General features: G+C 35.1%; 1 protein-coding gene across 1 annotated transcript in view; it reads left to right on the forward strand.

Annotated features, from left to right (window-relative positions):
- Window positions 1–10,342: 10,342 nt before the first annotated feature.
- Window positions 10,343–20,853, forward strand: part of LOC133519647 (uncharacterized) — a 119,971-nt gene continuing 109,460 nt past the window's right edge. Inside the window, exon 1 of the mRNA XM_061853693.1 lies at window positions 10,343–10,459. The gene's annotated coding sequence lies outside the window, so the exon portion shown is untranslated. The remainder of the gene's footprint in view (window positions 10,460–20,853) is intronic.

The following is a 20,853-nucleotide window of genomic DNA, read 5'->3' on the forward strand; positions in this document are numbered from 1 at the left end:
ACATCATTTTGTATAATTTACCACCATAATTTTTGATGATTTTTTGAAAACTGTCCCTTCTCCGCACATATTACCGGGGACGCACGTTTGCGACCTCATTATTAAAAGGAGAAGACGTGCTAATAGAAACCAATACCTGTTATTTAAATATTACGTAACAAAAGATATGCAATTTCAACGACTAAATCTATCAATTTTACATTTTTGCTCTATAATCGTTACCGGGCTCTTAATGTGGCGATAATGGGTCTATGAAAAAAAACGTACGTAAACGTTAAAAAAAATAAAGAAGGATTACAAAAAAAATGTAGTACACCATTGAAATTTAATCAAATTTAAAATGTTTTTGGGAAAAATGATGTATGTGACTTACGGCCCGATTCGAACTTTAAGATACGTCAAGTATTAGGTCTAGATACGACATGGATCGGATTTGTCAGTGTCAAAAGTGACGTTTTTATTTGAAGAAACATCACTTTTAGCACTGGCATATACGCTCCATATCGTATCTAGGCCGTATCGTATTTAGCGTATTTTAAAGATCGAATTGGGCCGTTAAGTTAGGTTTGTATGCCTAACCGCCGCCATGCAATCGAAGTTACGGAGGCCAATTCGATCGTACATTTATTCTCTCGTACTTGTCCATACATGTATAGGCACGAGCGAGACGCATGATAACTAAATGACAGCATTCAGATATCATTCTGATGTCTGTGTATTACGTTCGAATTGGCCCGTAAGTTTAGTTTATAAATAGTAATTTACGGTACAAGTGCGGCAAGTAAGTAATTAGCAACGAGTGGCTATCAATTAAAACACGACCGAAGGGAGTCACGAGTCACGACTTGCAAACCGAGACGACTGACCCGACCGACACGAGTAGTAAATTATCTATTCGCACGTGTATTGTACAACGTTTTATAGTGCATATGGCCCCTTATATTTTCGACATAGGCATGGAAAGTGTTTATTCCCGCACTAGTATGGGAAAGTAGCACCATAAATGTACTGTAAAACGTACGAAACATATACGAACTCTCTTCGGTATGTTTTGATTTATCACCACTCGTTGCGAGTTTCCTACTTTTTCTCTTTTGTATTGTAAATAACTATTATATTCAGTTAGAACAATTTTCATCGTCATGTTCTACGGCCGGCGCGCGAGACAGGCCGCAATTATAAATGGCGTGTCGCTGATCCCAGACTAATTAAGGAGACACGTCGCAATCAGTTTGTTTGTCGTCTGGTGCCGACCATTCGCCGACTTCGGAATCTTAGGCTTCCGTAGTTATGGGTGTCTCCTGATTAGCCATCTGGGGCCCATTTCTCGAACGGTATTAGACTATTAATATCCCACATGTCCCTTAACATGCCCTTTTCTACCCCCTTTTCTCCATTACGGGGTTTTTTTGGGGTTGAAAACTATACCCTACCCCTGTTCTCTTTCCCTGTACGTAGTAGGATATAGGCGTAGTATACTACCTATAGGTAGCGTAGGGGGTTATCTGTACGTAGGCGCTTTTTACTAGATGCGGTTTTTTATCATTTGACATTTACTTCTGCATTTCGGGGCTGAATATGATCGCGCGTTTGTTGACTGGCATCGTGACTGTCATTTTCTAAAAGCACGTATTTAAGTGAGGACACACAACTCTAGTAATCGACGAGCATGACACGAGAGATGATGAAACTGACCTTCATCTACATACACAATTTTAAGGTATATAGAAACTGACGAAGTATATTATATAATTTAAAATTACACACCATTTTAACCATTTACGTGTTTTACTAAAATCGAAGTCCATTAAAACAGTGCAAATAGTTGCTCTCATCGGCGCTAATGAAATCAATTAATACGACGCAAACAACTGCTCTGTTTGCACTCGCTCTTACCGCCGTTTGCAGAGCTTTTCGGTCCAACCTGTGTACTGAGACCTCCAGAAGTCCAGGCGGTTCTGCAGTTGTGATTTAAAGAAAGGTATAATAATGTCCTTCTCTCACGAAGCTACTCTAAAGCGATTTGTGCTTTGTACGCGTATCCTACGATTCCTACGCGTCGCTTGTGAATAGCCCACATACATATTCACTTCGACGTCGACGACGCGTTTGATATCAATCGCACGAGACTGTCTTGCTGGTCGCATGCTACTCTTGTATACGCGTTGAATTATTAACAAAATGGCCTCGGAACCAACTATAAATATTAATTTTGTTCAAGAAGTGGAAAATTATCCATGCTTATATAATTATAAGCTTCCAGAATATGTGAGAAAAGATGTAACAGAAGAGTCGTGGATTGAGATTGGGGAAAAAATCAATTTGAGAGGTCAGTAAGTAGTATTTTATTGGAATATTATTAATTGCACCTCAAAAAATCTAACATTGCACGGCAGAATAATGTATTCGCACACCAGAATGCTGTTTTGCGGCCAAATTTAGGTTTAAGATCATTTATTCTCATAAGAATTTACAATTCACTTATCGAGATAAATACAAAACAGTATATTAAATTTTGTTTAGAGCGCACAAATAACTTAAATATTTCATTTAACTTAACTAAAACAGGTAGTTTTACAAAATACTTATTAATAACCGACCGCCCGCAAAGCGGGCGGCGATAACGCACGAGTATCTATGCGAAACAAGTTTACAATTGGGTACACAGAAAGGTTAATACTAGATGTGGCATGCATACACTGAGCGTAGTTGAGTATAACATAGGTAAGTTGCGTTACTTAGGTCTATAAATGTATTTTAAATACATACTATTATGCCATTGTATCTTAATTATGTTTATTGAATTGTATATTTTATGGCTGCAGTGATAAGTTCGATTTATGAAAGTATATACAAGTAAGTATTAGGTGCATATAGCAATATTTTAATTTAGAAATTCTTTAAAACGTGATTTTTAAGCAAGGATTTAAAATGGGACATTGATTTTGTTTCTTTAATAACTATAGGAAGTTTGTTAAACAATTGAGCACCTTCGTATAAAATACTTTTTCGCCCGTAGTTTGTTCGCGATGGACGTAAAATTAAGTCGTTGGCATTACGTAATTTCATTCTTTGCACATGGTGCTTCCTAGTGAAGTTTAATTGAGTTCGTATATCGTTTTTAAGTATTTTTCTTTAAGAGGTTGAAATTCCGGTATTTTTTTATTTTTGGCTGCAAAAATTATATAGTTCGTTTTCGAGATGTTAATAGGTTACATTGAAACCACGTTTTTAATAGGTCCAGATCATTTTGCGCATCATTTATAACACTGCTGATAGAGTTTCCAAAATAAAAGAGGCTTGTATCGTCTGCATATAGTGTAATGTCACCTTTAAGGCCAAGTTCGTTTATGTTATTAATGTAAATAAGGAACAGTAACGGTCCTAAAATTGAGCCTTGAGGGACGCCACATGTTATCGCTTTTAGCTCGCTTTGATAGTTCTGAATTTTAACTATTTGGTGTCGATTTGTGAGGTATGATTTAAGTATATCTAATGCAGTACCAGCAATACCTAACGCTCGTAGTTTTTGTATAAGCAGGCTGTGACTGACGGTGTCAAATGCTTTTTTTTAAGTCTATGAAGATGCCCAATGCTATTTGCTTATTGTCTATGTTAACTTTTATTCTTGTTACTATATCAATTGTTGCCGAAAGTGTGTTTGATTGGGGTTGAAAACCATATTGTTTTTCATAAAGGAAATTTACAGTGTCCAAATATGTTTTAATGCGACTATATAAGACCTTTTCAAATATTTTTGAAATTACTGGGAGAACTGAAATTGGGCGATAGTTATTTGGATCAGATTGGGTTCCAGATTTGTAGATTGGTGACACTTTAGCTAGTTTTAAGCTATTAGGAAAGACACCTTCGTTAAGACTTCTATTTATGCAATTAGTTAAATCTTCTTTTATTAGGTTCTTAAGATATTTTATTGATTTCGTATTTAGGCCATCTAGTCCTGAGCTTGTATTAAGATTAAGATTATCAATTATTTTTGAAATTTCATCAGTAGTAGCCGGTTTAAATTTAAATAGTTTAAAGGGGTTTGGCTTTGGAAGTACAAGTATATGTTGTATTTTGACTGTAGTTTTTAGGAATTGCATCTGCTAACGACGAGCCGATATTGGAGAAATAAGTATTAAAAATGTCACACATTTCCTTTACATCTGATGTAGTTGCTGTTCCAGAGACCAGTTTTGCCGGTGCTGAGCGTTCTATCGTTTTGTTCGCTGATAGACTATTAATTAGCTTCCACATTTGATGGATTATTTTTGCAGTCCATGAAAGCTTTATGGTAGTATCTTGATTTCGTACCTTGAATGATATTTGTCACTTTGTTTCGTTTAGTTTTGCGGCCAAATTTCCTTTTTTTGCTGCGCAATTAGATTTTTAGGTTAGGTTAGGTTATAAAAAATAGTCTCATTTGCGTAGCACTGTGTTCGAAAACGAGTAGCATACCAGTAGGCGATCATGGTCTGCATCCCGGTCGCGTAGCATTTGAATAGTCTCGTGAGAGAACGGCCGGTAAGAGTACTCTCTCCTGATGGGTGTTGTGCCTGGGATCGAAGTCCAATGAGAGTTGTTTAAGCCCTTCACAGACCGAGCGATAAAGATAATATACAGGGTGGACAAATAAGAATGATAAACTTTGTTTTTAAATTTTAATTACATTAAGTGGAAATTTTAGTAAATATTTTTTCATAAATATATTATTCAGGGTTGGCAATTGTATACGGAAGACAATTTCTGCCAAATGTATACCACTAGCAGCAAGCAATTTTATCTCAAATGTTTCTGTTGTTTAAAACACGTTGTTTGCTCGATTAATTTTGAAAAAAAGTGACAGTGATTGGCACCCAAATTCTCCAAATTTTGTAGCTCTTGACTTATTTCTGTGGGGCTATCTAAAATTACGTGTCTATGCTAACGAGCTGATGAAATTTAAACAGTTAAAACCGACTATTCGACACAAATGTACTAAGATAATGCCAAAAATGTGCGAATAGATGCTGAACATTGGGATGATAAGGGCTTACATTTGCCTGCTGTTAGAGGTGGACATATGTCAGACATTATGTTTTGCATGAATTTGCCAACCCTGAAGAATATATTTTTAAAACAATACCTAATAATTTTTGAACTTAATACAGTTAAAATTTAAAAACAAAATGTATACTTCTTATTTGCCCACCCTGTACACGCATTCATCAAGGGCAAATGACATAAAAAAATCACATGGAAATAAGACTGTATTTGAGAGGGCAGACTCTAAAATCTTAAAAGTTAAAAGTTGGCTCGATAGAAAAAACATAAAAAATGTCTAATTTTTATTTACTTTCAGTTGTATGTTGTTACCCTGCATACTATATCAATATTATTTTAGTATAAATACATAGCCAAGGGATCTGACGAGCAACATTTTAAAGTATATTTTCGAAGTGATTGAGATACAAAGTAAAAACATACGTGACGGCGATATCTTTCGTCGCAAGTTTTTATGTATATCTTTTGTTTCCTTCTGGAAATGTATTCTAATTTTCGATTAGTATTTTTTGATGGATTGTTGATCTAGGCTACAGCCCCTCCTCTTCCTAGATGACAAGATTAAACGTGTGTCTTCCTAAATGGTGGGTCCAATATAATGTCATTGGTTGTACACAATGTAAGCATTAGGAATAACAGATGAAATGGCCCCACGATCGCCAGGAACCGATGGAATTACACTTTGCAAACTTTCAAGGGGGGAGAATGGGAGTAAAAATAAACTTGGTCAAGTGCAAGACCCGCTCTGATACTTTTGCTTTCCTAATTTATTTGTTTCAATGAAAATACTACAAAGTATGTAATACTAATCTCACTATTAATATGTTTGTAGCCCCCATAGCAGTAGATTGTCAACGAAGAGATAAAAGGCACTGATTTCTGTCGCGGTAGTTTGGCGCTTGAACACAGTGAGAGCGCCAATAGTCCGAGACTGAAATAGTACGTTTCGTCCGAGTTAAATACTCTACTTTTGATTTCGAATACGAAGAAAGTAAAATACATAAGTATTAAAAAAACATGTCTAAGTATAAACTTACATAGTACTTCTTAAGGTTACTTTCAATCAACAAGTATTTCCTGTGCAGCGACAACGGAAATTTTGTTTTTCGATTTAATAATTGGTTATGGTTTTAATACGACATTAACGATCATCTTGGTGATGATCATCTATATCAATATGATTGTGCAGGTTAGCTATAGTTAAAGAGTAAGAGTAAAATGTCCCGCGCATTTGTCCCCTAGTGTACCCCAGGCTATATGCTATTGATATAGATGTATGTCCAAACTTCTCGTCCCTCACTGTTAAACAATTCAACTTTGACCTTTAGGCAGAAGTTTGCAAGATAACAATGACCTTGATCGATGCTGAGACTATACATTTACGTCTATGACAGTTCCTTACATGTAGGCTGATTCTGCTTCAACAATTGGATGTGGTTTCTATATTATTTTGATACACGCTCGTGATTCGACGAGCATTAGTAACTTACGCTGATTAAACTATTTTTTAACGAGCGTAGCGAAGCGATACTAGAAATTATTAAATTAAACGAAATTGTAAAAAAATCCCGAATCGCCCGAAGCGGTGAATCTTTCCTTTTATCCAATTTACTTACGCTGATTGGTGATGCCGAAATGTAATTAGGAATATCTGGGAGAAATTAGATATAAAAACTCGAAAATGCGCGTTTTCACGGAGATAACACCTACCTAGATCGGTTTTTGCCCCCAAACCTCCCATATAGCAAATTTAATCGAAAGCGTCAGAGCTGTTTCCGAGATCACCCAAATATAAAGGTAAATATATATATACAAGAATTGCTGGTTAATAAATTAATATATAACATATTAATAAAATATAAAAATAATTTAATCAGGAATGTCTCATTAGGCTCATCTGATATGCATGGTGAAATTACTCAAGAACAAAACACAACAGAACAAAACAGAATTGGCATCGACTCATGTACATATACGTCTTTGTACAGTTTCTGACATGAATACTTTGTGTATATTACAGAAGAAATTAAATCTTATGTCGGAGGGATAGGATTCTAATTTACACGCGTTTTAGATGAAAACGTATGATGTGGCGTTATTTCTTGCATGAGGAAATTATAACGCTTATAATATCAAATATGGGTATGTGTGTCAGCGGGAGAGTTGAGATAAAAGATTATACACATATATACATATATACAGTTTCATATAGGTTAAAAAAGGTAGCGCGATTCTAATTGTGACAGCAATGCTGCAGACTGCAGTCATCAAAAAGGTGATTCCAAATGATAAAAACCAGTAGGTACAAAACCATAACCAATTGTTAAGTTTATAAGGCAGATTTTGAACTTTATTTTAAAGAGATATGGTACAATTTTGCATAATTCCTGACGCCCTATAAAGTGAATCAGAATCGGTCCCCTGTCAAGCAAAACTCTAAAATATTTATTCTAGGTTTCTTCTATTATTTTATCCTCTTGAAGCTCACCTATTAAATCTAGTCTACCTTAACACAAATAAACTGCAAACCCTCTTTAATTTTTTCATATCATTAACCTCCTGTAGTTCTCAATTTTTGTCATTTTTTTCCTCCTTTTGCCTAGCAACGCTATTCAAACATTAAATGTTGGTTTCTGCATTAAAAAAATTGCAGGGCATCTCACTCACACCAATATAAGAGTACCTACAAGTGTGATGCACAGACGTGTTGGCACACGTCTGTGATATCTCTAAATGAGATTAAATTGATATTATTTTGTATTTTGTAGACGCTCTCTTAGAAGCCTATTTAAAGCGTACAAATCAAAACTTTTTATTATTTATTGTCACGTTGCGAAAACTCTTGAGTACACTCATAAATCGCAAGATCAGATGTACTCAATAATCCCGAATCACGAATGTTTTATGGTATTTTAGTCAGCCTCAGTACAAAAAGTACTGAGGTTGATTGAAGTAGCATGAGAAATTTTAACATTAAAACAAAAATACACTGAAACTACTGACACTGAAATACTGATCGATTAGCACAACATCTTTTCGCGGATTAGCAAAATAATATTTTTCATTATTTAAATATGAACGTTTCCGCGAAAATACGATGGTAAAGGATTGTTCACTACACCTATACATAGGTCAGTCATTTCTAGCTGAGGCGATTGGTCAGAATTATTCTGGGCAGCTACGGACTGGTTGAAGGTTTGGCTGCATTAAGTTGATTTGTATTAGTTATGCAAGGTAAGTAAAATGCATAATTATTATAAACTAGTTTTATCCCTAAGCTCAACTACTTTGTAGAAAATACTCGCAACTTCTTTACTAGCCGCTTGAGATATTTAAGTTGTTCGTGAGGCGTATTCTGATTCTGCCAGAGTGATGGCCGATGGACCAAAATTTTGACGAATTGGTGGCCGCTTTCGGATCTCGCTGCTCTTGCTCGTTGCGTGGATGCCATTGGAAAAATCGCGGGGCACTTCTGGACAAGACTAGCCCAGGACCGGGATAGTGGAGGCTAAAATGATGATGATGATGATTCTGATTGTAATAACAGGTTAGGATTTTGATCGGGATTTGTAATGGATATGATCTGTCAGTCTCAAAAGTGAGGTTTCTGTTTGAAGAAATGACTATTTATGCACTAACCCCCTTATTCATAAACGTCTACTAAAGTTGACAAGCCGCTAATAATCGTTTGTCCCTTTCCGACGTATTGATATGATAACATAACATAACATAACATTATTATACCGACGACCGGTTTGGCCTAGTGGGTAGTGACCCTGCCTACGAAGCTGATGGTCCCGGGTTCAAATCCTGGTAAGGGCATTTATTCGTGTGATGAGCAATGGATATTTGTTCCTGAGTCATGGGTGTTTTCTATGTATTTAAGTATTTATAAATATTTATATATTATATATATCGTTGTCTAAGTAACCTCAACACAAGCCTTATTGAGCTTACTGTGGGACTTAGTCGATTTGTGTAATAATGTCCTATAATAATAATTATTATTTTATTATTATTATTATAACAGATTAAATTCATAACCTGTTATAATAATGTAGATTATTTTATTTATTCTATTATAATACTTGTTGTGTTTTCTTATTGTGGCATGTGTGTGTGTAAGTTATTTATAAATTCTGTCACTAACCTTAATTAATTTTAAGATTCGCTGTAAGTATTGTATTAATACTATATGGATCTCCCTAGATTCGATACAAATAAATAATTGAACTGAATAATCAAAATATGCCTCTGTATGATATTACGATATCAATAAAAACTAAGTTAGAGTTTTATGACTCGAATAGGCTTGGATCTTCACGCAGCAAACCGACAATGTTCGAAGTTTTCCGAGAGAAAACACAGGGGCCTTTGGATAACAAATTAGAGTTTTGGAGGTGTTTGCGTGATGTTAGCAAGGCCTTTGACTAGTTTAACTAGTGTTAACATCTTCCTTTACCGCGTTTTTAGGGTTCCGTACCCGAAACCTTCTAATTAAACGTGCGTTGGTAGTTTGTCTGATCGTGTAGCGGATATTGTATAGGTATCGTTAGAATTATTATAGATGGAAACGTTCACCTATTTTTTTATAAAAGGCTTAGTGGAATACCACAAGGGTGTGATATAGAGCCTAGAACTTTTATTTTATTTCATAACAGATTTTCAGATTTGTGATTCCTTGGGATTTAACGCACGATTGAATTAATTCATTAAGGTTCTAATTTGGCTCATTAGGAAAAACCATTGGTGAAATTATCAAAGTTTTAAAATGAACCGTCTTTGGTGTATGGTTTTTCAAGTATTTTTAACTGTCGGATTCATTATAAGAATTTAATTATTTGTCATAAAATATATTGTTTTATTATAAAAAGATAACATGTCTGAACACAATTTTAAATAGTTTATTTATTTACCTGCGCTTATTAGTTTATTTATTAAAAGTTAAGTCTTTATGTTTAAGTAATCTTTTATATAAAATTATGATTCAACTGTTTCAACAAAGTAACAATTTTAATTTATTATATTCAATCTATTTTGTAAGCTGAAACCTGAACAATTCGAATTCATTTCGATTTCACAATCCTCCTTAAAGTTATAGTTCACCATAGTCTTGTAAGTAAGTGAGACGGAAAGTTAACCAAGCATCAGTAACCAGTTAAATTAGCCAGTTAAATCATTTATCGAGTTAAGTGTCATCATTTAGTCCAATTCCGTGTATTTTGAATTACCGTTTTCGTAGCTGCGCGCGCCGTAGACCCGCGTAGCCGTGCTACGCGCTCAGTTGAACCGCGCCGGCCGCCTGAGTGCTACGACCGCTCGGCGCTACGATCGGAAACGAGAACGGTGACAGTTTTTGCAGTGCGTTTAAGTGTGTTGTGCTGTTTTGTGAACGGAGTGATTATTAACGACGGTGAGTTTTTCGAAAATTAATTTAGATTTTTTTTTGATTTTGTGGTTATTGTAAACAAAAGTATTGTTAAGCTTATTATTTAACCAAATTTCATTAAACAACGTTTATTTAATAGAACATATTACGATAGCTCGATCTCAAATGTTGATTATTTTACATTTGGGAATTATTATTTGCAGGGTTCTGCGGTTGTTATTTTTAATAAATAACTGTCCAAACGTAATTTTGTTTATCACTTAATTATACTATAAAACAATAGTATAAAAGTATGGTATTAAAGAAACAAACACACGTAGTTAGTTTCGTGACAAAAATATTAAATATTTTTAAACGGGACGTAAAAAACGTAGTTAAGTTAATAAACCAACAACGAAAGTTACGTAAATATGTAGATTAAGCGGCTAAACCGTAAAGAAAAACATGCTATTAAGGCAATAGCAATTTAGTTAAACTGGATTTTCCCATGTTAGTGCCAATAAACACTGGTTTCCGACTGCCGGCACGATATGTTAACTTTATGGTTAATGGTCCTTCAAATTAAACATCGTAAATGTGGCCATTAACTATTTATAATATTTTCCAGCTTTGGGTTCAAACCCAATTATTTTGTCAAATATTTTGATTTGTTTTTATGTCATACTGTGTATGTATGTAAATTATAAACTGATATAGATGGCATATACGAAAAATAATATCTTTTAATGGTATATACTACATCTTTATCAGTGTATAGTGTACGGGCTGATTTAAACTTTATGATACGATAGATATATCTAAAATAAAATATGTAAAAAAAAATCTAATCCATATCGTATCTTTAGCAAATGTATGTATCTGAACCCCTAGTGTACATTTATTCGCCAGCGTGACGTGATGTACGCGTTTGCGTTAAGTCTTATTTTGTATGGGATTTAGAAACAGTGTGCCAAGCGGGACGTTTAGGAAACGTTTATTTATTTATTTATTCAAATGAGACTTAACGCAAACGCGTACGTCACGTCTCGCTATCGAATAAATTTACACTACCTACTGAACATAAAGCAATTACTCGAACCCGTCAACGTTTTTTTTTTTCGCAATTTCAGAGTTAGACCCATATGTAGTAAAAGTAGCTCAGTATGACCTAAACATTAACGGGTTTAAGTAGGTTTGCTTGCGTTCAGATACATACTGCATATTATATTCGTTTCTTATCTGCAACATAAGCCATATTTAGCTAACCGTGGGACTAGATCAATTTGTGTAAGGTTTCTCCCAAAATATGTATCTGTTTCTTTCACACCACGACTGTTCCACCAGCACTGTCTTCTTCTTCCTCGCGTTGTCCCGGCATTTTGCCACGGCTCATGGGAGCCTGGGGTCCGCTTGACAACTAATCCCAAGATTTGGCGTAGGCACTAGTTTTTACGAAAGCGACTGCCATCTGACCTTCCAACCCAGAGGGTAAACTAGGCCTTGTTAGAATTTAGTCCGGTTTCCTCACGATGTTTTCCTTCACCGAAAAGCGACTGGTAAATATCAAACGAGCACTGTATCTACATGTATGTATTTAGGGTAGCCTATAAATACGTTTACAATGATTGCATTTGTATATCAAATCCAAACGAGAATATTTTGACGTTAATACGTTTTGTTTCAGTTAAATTATAGTAGAGATGTTTTTTTAGACGTATAAAAATTTAAAGTGAAATGACACACTTCAAAATAAATTTCATTGTTATGATATTGGTTTTGTTTTTTTAACGCAAGAACACCTAAAGTTGTCGTAACTAGTCGTGCCAACATCGCCAAGGTCACCTATAGGTGTCATGGCGGACGTTGTCAAAGTAACCTTCACACTTTCGAGTAAGGTTTACATTAGCTCCCTTGCGCCCGGGAGCTTGGAGCTTGGAGCTTGGCGGAGTGATGTTTGTGTTTATGACATAAAGCGTTCAAAGGGTTAAAAGATATGTTTACGCCTTTGAGTGATTAAAAATGATTTCGAGCATAATGGACGCCACAGCTACTCGTTCGCTCGCTCGTGACTCAAAGTGAATGTCCACATTTTTAGTAACATAAAATAAATAAAATTGCATTATAACAGTTTAAGGACCACGAATATTAGATGAATGTTGTTTTTTAAAGATTTAATTAAAATTACAGCTGCTTTGCCATGCGGATTGCTGCGGGAAATGTCATCGTCCATGTACAGTCACCATCAGATATATCGGAGCGGCCAAGGTGCTCACAAATATCTTAACACGCGTCTATTGTCAACGCGCTAGAGTGCGTGTTCAGATATTTATGAGCACCTCCGCGGTACTTGATAAATTAAAATATATCCACTCTACAATCTTGCACCAAACTGTTACTGTTTAGCCCAATTGGTGACTGGTAGAGAATGCCTTAAGTACTCGTTTGGTTAAGTTTTGCAATAAAGTTTAAATAAATAAATAATCCAAATGCGATCGCCAATTAATCGTAACGTGAATAACGTTCAATTACTACAAATCAAAGTCTTTTGCCAAACATTTTGATTCCTTAATAATACGCAATGATAATAATCAATGCGGCAAACTTCTTAATAAACACAATTAAGACCTAAATGCCTCTGCAAATTGGTTCAAAAATATAACTTCGGGTGTTTGTTTATTAATTAAATGTAACTTGGACACTTAAGTGTTGAACTACGAAACGTAAATAACGGGTACACGCTTAGATAACATAACTTATTTGTTATACAACTTGCCCTTCAAGCACTTAGGGCGTTCGGCAAATCCAAAAAAGATTTGACAGCATTTGATTTATTGTAACAACTAAGCAATAACAAGGGATACCTCTTTATTTATTTTTTTCAAATAGCTCTCGTCCGCTAAGCTGCTAAGCTTAAGTGGCACCCCACTCTAGCGTCCACCGGGCGTCGGCGTCTAGTCAATTCTATGGCTGCTACTCGACGCAGCGTTGGCGCAACTGTGCAGCAACGCCATTCTCCATAACCCTGACTAGACGCCGACGCTCGGAAGATGCTAGTGTGTAAAAATACACTATAATGTGAACCCTATACCTGTAAGTTTGATGTATACTTCATACCTGGCTTCTATTAGGTATTTAATTTAACATTCGTTCTTGATAAATCGTGAGGCCATTTATGTCTCATGTCAACCGGTTTGTGATTTTTTTATTGTAGTTAATTGAATATACATTTAAATTGTATTTCTTTTATTTAATGCGTGGTAATTGTAAGACGTAAAGAGGTAAGTTTTGAAAAGATGTGTCCCGCCGAGTTTCTTGCCGGTCCCATATTGGAATACCCTCTTCCAATTGAAGATGGATTTAAATCTTCTCGAGCAATGGTTTAGCCGGAGTAGCTAAATTGACGTTCATAAGCGCATTGTAATATGCCTACTTTGAAAAATAAACTTATCTTCATTTTTACAATTATTTGGGCTCCAAACAAATACCCTGAAAAGAAAAACGTATACCTTTGTCGATTTGAGTTTAGGTTTACCAAGAATTTAAACTCAAAGTTATTTAGCTCAAAATGGTAAGACTAAGTGAAAAAAATATTGTGTAAACAGTAAGCTTCAAATAAAAGAACTTAAATAAAAAACTAAACGGGTATTCTTTGCTTCATTTAAAGCACAAATAATCTTTTTCATTTTCAGAAAAAACTTTGTACAAGACATGAAGAATTTCTTAGAAGTATAAACTTGGGGGCATCTATTTCAGTAAGTAGGTTTTACTGCTACTTAATGTTCTTTATCTATTGTCTGTATCTTTAGGTATTTAAAAGAATGTAAACACAGCACAATTAGATATTTTAATGAGCAAGAAATTTCTTCAAGTCAATTAATTTGACTCCATGTACCAAAACTTACATAAGTTTTACAACGATATAAATATCTTACTCAACGTAATAACGAAGCGGCTATAATCGTGCTATTTTACTAATCGGAATATATCGAGATGATTTGATTAATCAATAGTAATTTAGTTTTGTAATGTTTGCTATTACTTCGCTCTAGTAATGAACCTAAAATCGAATATTTAGCCATTTGAAGGTAGACGAAAACATTACATGTGTAAATGAAATAGGTTAGAAACCAGAACGATGAGGAACAGATCCAGGCAGTTTTCTGTTTGTTTGGTTAACCGTATGTTTCAAGTAACCGAAAATGTACAAACACATTGTTTACATTTATTTTACTACCCCTTTAGGTATCTTTAGGTATTCTTAGTGTGCATCTTTATAAATACTATAAAAAGCGGCCAAGTGCGAGTCGGACCTTTCCGGTTCCTTACCATTTATGACGTATTAAATAAAAACTACTTACTAGATCTCATTCAAACCAATTTCCGGTGGAAGTTTGCATGGAAATGTATATCATATATTTTTTTTAGTTTTATCATTCTGTTATTTTAGAAGTTACAGGGTGGGACACACATTTTACCACTTTGGAAGTGTCTCTCGCAAACTATTCAGTTTAGAAAAAAATGATATTAGAAACATCAATATAATTTTTGAAGATTTATCCATAGATACCCCATACGTATGGATTTGGATGGACGGACAGACAGACGGATATGACGAATCTATAAGGGTTCCGTTTTTTGCCATTTGGCTACGGAACCAAAAAACACTGAGTGTTTCTTATTCTGGTATTATCACTCTAAAAAAAGATAAGTAAGCTACACATATAACTATTTCCACTAATAAAGCCGCAAAATAATCACAACATCTGATAGGCCAATTTCACCATGATGATGATGTTTTGCCGTCCCCTCAACCACCAGCCCCTCAAGCCCTAACCAGTTAAGCTTCAAACCTTCCTCATAATACTTTCCATTATATTTTTTGTAAAATACTGTACCCATTACTGATCGCTCTGCCCGGTTTTAAAAATGTTTGATTGTTTTTCAGAAAATCGGTACCAAACGACCATTTTATCAGATTTGCATATCACTAAAGCTGTTAAAAAAATCAAATAAAATTGGTACCCCCTAGCATAAACGCGAATATGTATATGTACTAACACTTTTGATCTAATAGAATATAACAATAAGTGGATTATCTACTTAAACGCCAATGACTTTTTTTATATTAGGTATATTAAAAAGGAAACCGTTTTTTTTCTCTGTATGTGAGTGCGAAAATGACATATGAAACGATGGAGGAAAAAATCGCATCAATCAAATTCGTGCTTTTATTAACAATTAACAAGCAAATAAAAATAAAAGACAACAAGTCGACTTCTCATGAGAAAATCATTCTAAAAAAACTTCGTCAAAGGAAAAACATAAAATAACCCTCAATTTATATTGATAATAAACTAATTGCATACAATTTATTAAATGTTCTTAATTATAATTTAAAATAGGAAATAATCATACGAAGGGGTATAGGTGTGGTTGATATACATCAAATTGTGTAAAAATATTTCAAATTCAATTCATTTATTTGTCGAAAAGTAGTTAGTGTTACATACATAGGCATATAAATATTTAATTTGAGTGGCGTTGTAGCTTATGAGATTTAAGTTGTCATCATCATAATAATAAATGTAGACTACTGATGCTTATCAATTAATGTAAAAATTCTAATTGTTAAATATAAAATTAATGCCTGTATTTAAATTATATGATTTAGCAATAATATTACATTATATGCATTTTTTTTGCTACTTGAAATTAACTTGACATGTAAAATATTATTTTTTACCAATAAATACTATCCGATATACCGAGTGGATATGACGTCCGACTTTCAATCCGGAGGTCGTGGGTTCAAATCCTGGCTCGTACCAATGAGTTTTTCGGAACTTATGTACGAAATGTCATTGGATATTGACCACTAGCTTTTCGGCGAAGGAAAACATCGTGAGGAAACCTGCATACATCTGCGAAGAAATTCAAAGGTGTATGTGAAGTCCCCAATCCGCATTGGGCTAGCGTGGGGACTATAGCCCGAGCCCTCTCGCTCATGAGAGGAGGCCTGTGCCCAGCAGTGGGACGTATATAGGCTGAATTATTATATTATTATTTATTATTAAATACTATCTATTTATCTGTCTATTTAAAAAGTTCGCTGTCATTTAAATTGTCGTATTATGTCATAGTAGCACTTGGTTTTAAATAAAGTTTTTATGATATTGCCAAATCTGTTTATCGGTAAAGTTGGTATCGATTTCAATAATGTTAAAATCCAAAGGGGAAATACGGGGACTACGTTTGTATGGAACAGCGGTTTTGAGACAGTTATCCACTTTCATCTCAAGTCAAAGTATTTACAGTAAATGTATTTTTAATCTTAAATTAATTTGTAACAAGTAGAAACGTCTGCGAACGATGCTATTAAGCGTAGAATAAATTTAAAAGTGGAAAAATTACTGCCTTGGGTGAGACCTGAACTCACGGCCACTGGATCGATACTCCAGTGCTCTGCCATCTGAGCCACATCACAGCCAGCAAATTTTCCCACCATATGGGTCTAGGGGACCCTAGAGACATCTACCGTAAGAAGATTACACTTCTTAGACCGTTACCGGAGTTTCATTTTGTGTTAGGTTGCTTTTAATGATTTAGTAACACACCTATAGATCGTATCATTCACGAAGACGCGCGCCTTGACTCTTTTAGTTATTTTCTTTTTCTTTGAAGTTTTTAAAGAAAAATCTTATTTTTGATTTACAAGACCAATGTTTTTTTTTAAGTTTTTAAAGGTTATATCTGACAAATCTGCGGTTATTGTGGATGACACGAAGTATACTGACATGTCATTTATTAGCCTGAAAGATATTTTTACTCATAATACCGTGAGTTGTTTACCAATACTACCACCACTGGAATTTAACCTGTTTTATTAGTTTTATTGAGGGTTTAAAAAAAGCTGAGTAAGATATAATTCATCAGTTCGAACAGCTCAATCATTAAAAAAAGTAATGGAGTAAAAAACCAGACCTGTTCATTTTTGGCTACTTCTATTGTAAAGTATTCTGCAAAAAAAATTGGAAGTAAAAACAGCGCGTTCACTCGAACAAAGCACGTGAAAAACGCCATTCAAAACGTGACAGCTCTGCACACATTGTCTTTTGCGTCCATCCAGTGGCATTTCAATTTGCATACAGAGTTTGGGCGAGACTAAAGTTTAGAAAAGCAATCAAAAAGAGTGTAGGCTCAAATCAAATCATAATGACAGTTAATTTATTTTTAGGTATTTAATTATAACTCTTACATAATTAGTGTTTCACAATGTTTTGCCATTTTGCTCACAATAACCAGAAATCGTGATATTGATATTCAGCATGCACTAATTGTTATATGATATCAAATGAAAAAAATAACAATAATAAGACAGTAATAATCGTTCGACTGGAGATCTTCTGGTGCATGCTACCCATCTTTGGAGCGAGGCAATTGAGAGGCACGGTGAAGCCCTTGCGGTATCTCTCGATGTCTCTAAAGCATTCGACCGGGTCTGGCATGCAAGTTTGGTGAGCAAGCTTCCAGCATATGGGATACCAGCCGGCCTGTGCAACTGGATTGAGAATTTCCTGAGTGAACGTTCCATCCGGGTGGTGTTAGATGGCTACACATCTGACCAATGGGCTATTAATGCCGGTGTTCCTCAGGGTTCTGTTCTGTCCGCGACCTTATTTCTGCTGCATATCAACGACATGCTAGTTCCAGATACTTTTGGGTATGCCGATGACAGCACTGTCGTGGACAGATATCTCTCCAATGCTCGGGCCAAAAAAGAGGAAGTCCAATCTAATCGACAGGCTATGGTAGACCGTCTGAATTTGACACTTAAGGTAGTATCCGATTGGGGCGACGCAAACCTGGTCAAATTCAACGCTACCAAAACACAGGCGTGTCTGTTCTCTGCGAAACGGAGTCCTTTCGACCTGACTCTGACTTTCCGGGATGTATCCGTACCGATATCCAACCATCTCCAGCTACTTGGCACAAGTATCTCATCTAACCTGAGCTTCGGGGCGTATATTGAATCTCTGGCTAAATCTGCAGCTAGACGATTAGGCGTCCTTTCTAAGGTCAAGCAGTACTTCACACCGGAGCAGCTTCTTCAGCTTTACATAGCTCAAGTCCGGTCGTGTATGGAGTATTGCAGTCACCTTTGGGATGGATCCGCCAAGTATCAGCTAGCCACCCTAGATTCTATAGACAAACGCGCTAGAAAGCTTATTGGGGATGCGAGATTGGTAGAGGCTAGACTGCAGAGCCTAGAACACCGTAGAAAGGTAGCCTGTTTATCGGTATTCCACAGGATACATTTCGGGGAGTGTGCGATGGGATTACATAATCTTATCCCCCCATCTCCGTTCTGCCACCGTGGGACTAGACGCGGACTTGCGTTTCACCCTTACGTCGTTACTTTACCACTGATTCGCACTAAACGCTACGCATCCAGCTTTATCATGCGTACGGCTAAGGAGTGGAATTCACTTCCTGCAAATCTATTCCCAGCCCACTATAACTTGGACCTTTTTAAATCGAGAGTGAATAGACATCTTTTAGGTAAGCATGTTCCATCCTAGACTACATCGGCACTTTCCATCAGGTGAGATTGTGGTCAAATGCTTACCTTTTCGGAATAAAAAATAAATAAATAATAATAATAATAGTAATTATAATTTAAATTCAAAATATGTTCGTAATATTTCATTATAGAGTAGGTACATATAGGTAGTGTTTGTCCTAAAAACTCATACAGGCATTTTTTAAATTCCATTAAATTATTTATAGTAATAATATGATTAGTCAATTTATTATATAGTACACAATAAATGTGATCCCGAAAATACTCTGAGTAGTATTTTAAGTCCTCAACTTTAGGACTATTAGTCTAAGCTGCTTACATTAAATGAGTCTAGACCTAAGGTTGAGGCCTCTAGAGACGCCTCAGTCGTTATGTCACAGACCCAAGTCATTATAGACAGAAGACCGACCGAACTTACAAATTGATGTTAATTACATCTCATTTTGGCATCAGTTGCCCAGTAATTGAGAGTACTATCATATCATCATGAGAAGTTTGAAATTCGAATAATTCGAATGCCTCTCGCGGTCGCTTTAATACTGGTTTCACCAAAACTTTGACTCGTTATCCTCACACAATCAATTTATATACACGGCCAGTGTTGTTTGTTTTACGTCCTTGACAGCACGCTACGAGCTTGAGTAGATGGCGTTATGCGGAATGCAGTATATTAAAAAAATATGCTTATTATTATAATTATTGGTATCTATCTGATCATGTGAGTCTCACTTGCACTTATGTAACTTTGAATGCTAGAAGCGCATTCGATCTTTGAAAGTCTTATATTGTTTTGGAAGGTATTAATTTCATTCATATATCTCGTATGTACACACCAGATATAATTACGAGTGGAATGCACCGAAAGTAATGTCGAATATTGTTCAAGTTTAGACCGATGCCGGTAATATGCTTACCTAATTAGCTTCACATCTACCTACATTTTATAGGCTAATTTAAACACAACAGAGTGATGAATTCATGATTCAATTGTTTTTCCGCTGACTGCATCTTGCATGACGTCGTCCATTATTTTCCTGCAGGGTCTAGTCAGAACACTGATATCAATCAGTTTTACTTTTTGCTAATTGATAACTGAAACTTTTACTAAACTGGAAAAAAATAATTTCCATTTTGGGTTTAAAGATTTTTTATTACTCATAAAGAACAAAAGTTCACTTACAATGAGCTTAAACTATAAACAATTTCATACGTGGTTTACAATCACATCCAGCTAGTCGATGATACTTAATATACATTATCACTGATATATTTCTTCAACTTGGTTTTAAACATTTTTAATGACTTACAATTTTTCACTTCACTAGGTAAGTTATTGTACATCTGTGCTCCCTCGGACATGATGTTTCTTTTGCCGTATCCTGTTCTGTGCTTAAATAATTTAATTTTGTCTGTATTTCTCAGGCAATGTCTAAAATTTCGTTTTGTTAATGTAATGTTTGTATGTATTTTATTTGTTAGGATTTTTTGAATTAAGATACAAGTAGTATAAGTGTATAGTTGTTTTATATTGAATAGTTTGGTTTTTTTGTAAAGTGTTTTGGTATTCATAAGGTAGTTATACTTGAATAAGGATTTTATTAACTTGTTTTGTGACCTTTGTAAACTTATTAAGTTGGTTTTGGCAGCACAACCCCATATTTCGACTAGATATTCTAAATTACATTTTTTACGAAAGTATACGATTATATTTTTTCAAATTAATTAGTCCTCTATTTTCTTCGTAAGTGGGGATTTATGTTTCATTAAAGAATAATGTCCAATGTCTGTCAAACCTATTTCAATAAAAAAAAAAGATACAAAAAATAGAGAGTATTTTAGTGAACAGAGGCTTGTCAAG

The sequence above is a fragment of the Cydia pomonella genome, chromosome 7 (assembly GCF_033807575.1).
Source record: "Cydia pomonella isolate Wapato2018A chromosome 7, ilCydPomo1, whole genome shotgun sequence".
NCBI lineage: Eukaryota > Metazoa > Arthropoda > Insecta > Lepidoptera > Tortricidae > Cydia > Cydia pomonella.